Raw genomic sequence first — 6,123 nt, forward strand, 5'->3', positions numbered from 1 at the left:
ATAAACGATTTTTGAAAGAGCTCTAACATGTCGGAGAGTAAGTATATAGAAATCACGTATTTGATAAATAATAAATATTGTATAATGGAGGATTCTGTGTTAACTCATTTGCAGCTTGCAATCAGCTCAGACACACACCTGATCCCATCAAATACCAACTGGAATAAGGTATTGCTTGTGATTTATTGGAAGGAAAGCTTGGAGCAAATTCATCAAGGGACAGTATTACAGTTCAATAGATTTTATTTATGTAAATAAAATAAGGCTTTAACAGAGGATTTGATAGGATAGATAAACTGAAATAACTGAACTATGAATATGATTGAATATATTTTACATCTCTTGTTCTCTCATGTGCATGTTATAATTAAGGATCCCATTTAGTTCCTGCCAAGGCAGAAGCTACTCTTCCTGGGGTTTATTATGGATCCCCATTAGTTCCTGCCAAGGCAGCAGCTACTCTTCCTGGGGTTTATTATGGATCCCCATTAGTTCCTGCCAAGGCAGCAGCTACTCTTCCTGGGGTTTATTATGGATCCCCATTAGTTCCTGCCAAGGCAGCAGCTACTCTTCCTGGGGTTTATTATGGATCCCCATTAGTTCCTGCCAAGGCAGCAGCTACTCTTTCTGGGGTTTATTATGGATCCCCATTAGTTCCTGCCAAGGCAGCAGCTACTCTTCCTGGGGTCCAGCAACATTAAGGCAGTTATACACTTTAAAACATTACAATACATTCACAACAGATTTCACAACACATTAAGTGTGCCCTCTGGCCCCAACTCTACTACCACATATCTACAACACAAAATCCATGTGTACGTGTGTGTCTAGTGCGTATGTTGTAATGTGTGTATGTGTGTGCGTGTCTGTGCCTGTGTTTGTCTCTTCCCAGTCCCCAATGTTCCATAAGGTGTATTTTAATTTAATTTTTTAAATCTGATTCTACTGCTTGCATCAGTTACCTGATATGGAATAGAGTTCCATGTAGTCATGGCTCTATGTAGTACTGTGCACCTCCCATAGTCTGTTCTGGACTTGGGGACTGTGAAGAGACCTCTGGTGGCATGTCTTGTGGGGTATGGATGGGTGTCTGAGCTGTGTGCCAGTAGTTTAAACAGACCTCTGGTGGCATGTCTTGTGGGGTATGGATGGGTGTCTGAGCTGTGTGCCAGTAGTTTATACAGACCTCTGGTGGCATGTCTTGTGGGGTATGGATGGGTGTCTGAGCTGTGTGCCAGTAGTTTATACAGACCTCTGGTGGCATGTCTTGTGGGGTATGTATGGGTGTCTGAGCTGTGTGCTAGTAGTTTAAACAGACCTCTGGTGGCATGTCTTGTGGGGTATGTATGGGTGTCTGAGCTGTGTGCTAGTCAGTTTATACAGACCTCTGGTGGTATGTCTTGTGGGGTATGTATGGGTGTCCGAGTTTTGTGCCAGTAGTTTAAACAGACCTCTGGTGGCATGTCTTGTGGGGTATGGATGGGTGTCTGAGCTGTGTGCCAGTCAGTTTAAACAGACATTTACATTTAAGTCATTTAGCAGACGCTCTTATCCAGAGCGACTTACAAATTGGTGCATTCACCTTATGATATCCAGTGGAACAACCACTTTACAATAGTGCATCTAAATCTTTTGGGGGGGGGGGGTTAGAAGGATTACTTTATCCTATCCCAGGTATTCCTTAAAGAGGTGGGGTTTCAGGTGTCTCCGGAAGGTGGTGATTGACTCCGCTGTCCTGGCGTCGTGAGGGAGCTTGTTCCACCATTGGGGTGCCAGAGCAGCGAACAGTTTTGACTGGGCTGAGCGGGAACTGTGCTTCCGCAGAGGTAGGAGGGCGAGCAGGCCAGAGGTGGATGAACGCAGTGCCCTTGTTTGGGTGTAGGGCCTGATCAGAGCCTGAAGGTACGGAGGTGCCGTTCCCCTCACAGCTCCGTAGGCAAGCTCCATGGACTTGTAGCGGATGCGAGCTTCAACTGGAAGCCAGTGGAGAGAGCGGAGGAGCGGGGTGACGTGAGAGAACTTGGGAAGGTTGAACACCAGACGGTCTGCGGCGTTCTGGATGAGTTGTAGGGGTTTAATGGCACAGGCAGGGAGCCCAGCCAACAGCGAGTTGCAGTAATCCAGACGGGAGATGACAAGTGCCTGGACTAGGACCTGCGCCGCTTCCTGTGTGAGGCAGGGTCGTACTCTGCGAATGTTGTAGAGCATGAACCTACAGGATCGGGTCACCGCCTTGATGTTAGTGGAGAACGACAGGGTGTTGTCCAGGGTCACGCCAAGGTTCTTAGCACTCTGGGAGGAGGACACAAGGGAGTTGTCAACCGTGATGGTGAGATCATGGAACGGGCAGTCCTTCCCCGGGAGGAAGAGCAGCTCCGTCTTGCCGAGGTTCAGCTTGAGGTGGTGAGCCGTCATCCACACTGATATGTCTGCCAGACATGCAGAGATGCGATTCGCCACCTGGTTATCAGAAGGGGGAAAGGAGAAGATTAATTGTGTGTCGTCTGCGTAGCAATGATAGGAGAGACCATGTGAGGATATGACCGAGCCAAGGGACTTGGTGTATAGTGAGAATAGGAGAGGGCCTAGAACAGAGCCCTGGGGGACACCAGTGGTGAGAGAACGTGGTGCGGAGACAGATTCTCGCCACGCCACCTGGTAGGAGCGACCTGTCAGGTAGGACGCAATCCAAGCGTGGGCCGCGCCGGAGATGCCCAGCTCGGAGAGGGTGGAGAGGAGGATCTGATGGTTCACAGTAGTTTAGACAGACCTCTGGTGGCATGTCTTGTGGGGTATGCATGGCTGTCCGAGCTGTGTGCCAGTAGTTTAGACAGACCTCTGCTGGCATGTCTTGTGGGGTATGCATGGCTGTCCGAGCTGTGTGCTAGTAGTTAAAAAACGTCTTACGGATCAGTGTCCCGTTAGCAGGACAACTTCCAGTGAAACTGGAGGGCGCGCAATTCAAATTTTGGTACATATAAGTATCTGATAACAGCTGAAAGCTTACATTCTTGTTAATCTAACTGCACCGTCCGATTTACAGTAGCTATTACAGCGAAAACATGCCATGCGATTGTTTGAGGACAGCGCCCCACATCAAAATATTTTTCCACCGGCACAGTTTTCATACATTCACATATAACAATTAAATATTCACTTACTTTTTGAAAATCTTTCTCTGATTTGTCATCCAAAGGGTCCCAGCTATAACATGTAGTGTCATTTTGTTAGATAAAATCCTTCTTTATATCCCAAAAAGTCTGTTTAGTTGGCGCCATCGATTTGAGTAATCCACTCATTCAACTTGCAGAGAAAGGAATTCAAAAATCTACCCCTAAACTTTGTTTCAACAAGTCAACACACGTTTCTATTTACTCCTCAGATACCCTAAAATGTGATCAAACTATAATATTTATTTTGGAAAGAAGTATGTTCAATAGGAAACCGATTTTAGCAGGTGCGTAATGTCTTCATGGCGGAAACACAAATTTCCAAGACTGCGTCCTTCTACTAAAACTGTTATTTCTTATTCGTTTTTGAAGTTACAAGCCTGAAACCTTGAACAGACTGCTGACACCCTAATTGTCAATATGACCTTTCTCTTGCATTTCTAAGAGGCTGGTCTCTCAACAAAAAGATTCTGGAAGGTTTTTCTTGGGATTTAATTCTATCATACCAATATTTCTACAAACTTCAAAGTGTTTTCTTTCCAATGGTACCAATTATATGCATATCCTGGCTTCAGGGCCTGAGCTACAGGCAGTTTACTTTGGGCACGTCATTCAGACAGGAAGTGGAGAAAAAAGGGGCCTATCCCTAAGAAGTTTTAAACAGATAGCTCGGTGCATTTAACATGTCAAAACTTCTCACAAACACAAGTAGTGATCGCTGCTCTTTAACGTATCGCTGCTCTTTAACGCATCGCTGCTCTGCTCTTTAACGCATCGCTGCTCTGTAACGCATCGCTGCTCTTTAACGCATCGCTGCTCTTTAACGCATCGCTGCTGCTCTTTAACGCATCGCTGCTCTGCTCTTTAACGCATCGCTGCTCTGTAACGCATCGCTGCTCTTTAACGCATCGCTGCTCTTTAATGCATCGCTGCTCTGTAACGCATCGCTGCTCTGTAACGCATCGCTGCTCTTTAACGTATCGCTGCTCTTTAACGCATCGCTGCTCTTTAACGCATCGCTGCTCTTTAACGCATCGCTGCTCTTTAACGCATCGCTGCTCTTTAACGTATCGCTGCTCTGCTCTGTAACGTATCGCTGCTCTTTAACGCATCGCTGCTCTTTAACGCATCGCTGCTCTTTAACGTATCGCTGCTCTGCTCTGTAACGTATCGCTGCTCTTTAACGCATCGCTGCTCTTTAATGCATCGCTGCTCTGTAACGCATCGCTGCTCTGTAACGCATCGCTGCTCTTTAACGCATCGCTGCTCTTTAACGCATCGCTGCTCTTTAACGTATCGCTGCTCTGCTCTGTAACGTATCGCTGCTCTTTAACGTATCGCTGCTCTTTAACGCATCGCTGCTCTGCTCTTTAACGCATCGCTGCTCTTTAACGCATCGCTGCTCTTTAACGTATCGCTGCTCTTTAACGCATCGCTGCTCTTTAACGCATCGCTGCTCTTTAACGCGTCGCTGCTCTGCTCTTTAACGCATCGCTGCTCTTTAACGCATCGCTGCTCTTTAACGCATCGCTGCTCTTTAACGCGTCGCTGCTCTGCTCTTTAACGCATCGCTGCTCTTTAACGCGTCGCTGCTCTTTAACGTATCGCTGCTCTTTAACGTATCGCTGCTCTTTAACGCGTCGCTGCTCTTTAACGCATCGCTGCTCTGCTCTTTAACGTATCGCTGCTCTTTAACGCATCGCTGCTCTGCTCTTTAACGTATCGCTGCTCTTTAACGCATCGCTGCTCTTTAACGCATCGCTGCTCTTTAACGCATCGCTGCTCTTTAACGTATCGCTGCTCTTTAACGCATCGCTGCTCTGCTCTTTAACGCATCGCTGCTCTTTAATTTAATGTTGTGAATACCATGTAGGGTAGCTGTGAAAACCATGTAGCTTGTTGTGAATACCATGTAGGGTAGCTGTGAAAACCATGTAGCTTGTTGTGAATACCATGTAGGGTAGCTGTGAAAACCATGTAGCTTGTTGTGAATACCATGTAGGGTAGCTGTGAAAACCATGTAGCTTGTTGTGAATACCATGTAGGGTAGCTGTGAAAACCATGTAGCTTGTTGTGAATACCATGTAGGGTAGCTGTGAATACCATGTAGCTTGTTGTGAATATCATGTAGGGTAGCTGTGAAAACCATGTAGCTTGTTGTGAATACCATGTAGGGTAGCTGTGAAAACCATGTAGCTTGTTGTGAATACCATGTAGGGTAGCTGTGAAAACCATGTAGCTTGTTGTGAATACCATGTAGGGTAGCTGTGAATACCATGTAGGGTAGCTGTGAAAACCATGTAGCTTGTTGTGAATACCATGTAGCTTGTTGTGAATACCACGTAGGGTAGCTGTGAAAACCATGTAGCTTGTTGTGAATATCACGTAGGGTAGCTGTGAATACCATGTAGCGTGTTGTGAATACCATGTAGGGTAGATAGCTCAGTAAATGCGTTTAGCCCCTGATCAGTGCATGAGAGAAGACCAGTGAAGAAAGCCAACTAGCACGAATTATTCAGGCAGGTTGTTTGTGCTGTTTCGAAGTCGAACTGGTGTCTCTGCCTCAACGGCGACATGATGAAATTACAGACCGGCTATGAGCGGTTTCCGAGGCGCTGTGCGTGTAACTAAAGCTCGTTAGCACATCATGTTAACTAGCTAGCACATCATGTTAACTAGCTAGCACGTCATGTTAACTAGCTAGCACGTCATGTTAACTAGCTAGCACGTCATGTTAACTAGCTAGCACGTCATGTTAACTAGCTAGCACGTCATGTTAACTAGCTAGCATGTCATGTTAACTAGCTAGCACATCGTGTTAACTAGCTAGCACGTCATGTTAACTAGCTAGCACGTCAGCTTACTGCCGAGTTAAATCAAATACATCGAAAAATCTCATTCTTTGCAGGTCAGGGGTATAGCCTTTCCCCTGAATTTTAGGTTTTATTTTTGG

The sequence above is a fragment of the Salmo trutta genome, unplaced genomic scaffold (genome assembly GCF_901001165.1).
Source record: "Salmo trutta unplaced genomic scaffold, fSalTru1.1, whole genome shotgun sequence".
Classification (NCBI taxonomy): Eukaryota; Metazoa; Chordata; class Actinopteri; order Salmoniformes; family Salmonidae; genus Salmo; species Salmo trutta.